The sequence below is a fragment of the Perognathus longimembris genome, chromosome 5, assembly GCF_023159225.1.
Source record: "Perognathus longimembris pacificus isolate PPM17 chromosome 5, ASM2315922v1, whole genome shotgun sequence".
NCBI lineage: Eukaryota > Metazoa > Chordata > Mammalia > Rodentia > Heteromyidae > Perognathus > Perognathus longimembris.
The window spans coordinates 85,121,038-85,122,157 of NC_063165.1; the positions used below are offsets into that span (position 1 = coordinate 85,121,038).

At 64.1% G+C, this 1,120-nt stretch overlaps 1 long non-coding RNA gene across 1 annotated transcript; it reads right to left on the bottom strand.

Moving 5' to 3' along the window:
- Positions 1-330: 330 nt before the first annotated feature.
- Positions 331-721, bottom strand: LOC125351354. The gene is made up of 2 exons (XR_007210936.1): positions 494-721; positions 331-394 (listed from the first exon to the last, which is right to left on the bottom strand). It is a non-coding gene; the product is annotated as an uncharacterized LOC125351354 (long non-coding RNA).
- Positions 722-1,120: the final 399 nt, after the last annotated feature.

A 1,120-nucleotide genomic window follows, 5' to 3' on the forward strand; every position in this document is an offset into this window, starting at 1 on the left:
TGCAGTGTACCGAGTCTTTCTCCATGTGAATGAGCATCTGTGATCTTACATAATTTTTAATACCACCCACAGCTCTTCCCTCCTCTTCTTCCTCTATTCCCCAAAGTCCCTCAACATCCTCTTCCCCCCAAGTCTGACTTAGTGAAGGTCACCTCAAAAAGCCTCTCCCAACCCCTTCAGCTGGATCAGATAATCCTTTTGTGGCCTTCCACTCACTGTACTGTAACTTCTGGTTTATTAGTTTACTGTCTAATTCCAAAAAAAAAGTAGGCCACACTCGAGTCCCAAAATGCCCAAAGAAGGTCATCACAAAACACAGGATACTCAACGTGATTGAACGTCGTTCATTTATTAAGGGCACTGGGTAGACTTCGGTTTGCTGGGTTTATTTTTTCTAGATGACAGAACAGACAGGAGTTGGAGGGTAGACCCCGAATCGGCTATCCGCCCCGCCCCCCCCCCCCCCCCCCCCCCCGGTTCCAGTTCGTCCTACCGCTGAGCCTTTCCAAGCCGTCCACGCACAGCACTGTGAGGCTGCGGGATCTGTTCCGGATCATCGAATAAAACGCAGCGTGTTCTTTTTCTCCTCCAGTCTATTTTACAAATCCAGCGAGACGCCACGACGGAACCCACCAGGAGACAGCGTGTTGCAGGTGGGAGGGAGGGCCGGAGGCGGCGCCGGGCCCGGACACCGGCGTGACACCGGGGACGGGGGCGGGGGTCGCACCGGGGCGGGGGTCGCACCGGGGCGGGGGTCGCACCGGGGCGGGGGTGCGGGCCGGCCCCGGCCCCCCCCCCCGGGCCCGAGGCGGAGGGCGTTCCTTCTCAGGATGCCCGCCTACAGGACCCCAAGACGTCCGCCTCGCGGGTCCCCGGGCGGCTGGGGGACGCCCCCCGCCCGCCCCCCCGACGCCCCGAGATCACTCACGCTCGGGTGGGCCGGTGGGGGCTCTGCCGGGACCGGGGCACCTCCGCCTCCCGGCCCCGGTCGTCCGTGGCGAGCCTCTCCGCGCCCGCCGGGCCCGCGGGGCAGGGTCGTGGGGAGGAGACCCGCACTCGCCCCGAGGGGCGCTGGGGGGGGGGGCGCCCCCGCCCGGGTCCCGCGCGGGAGGTTCGCGGG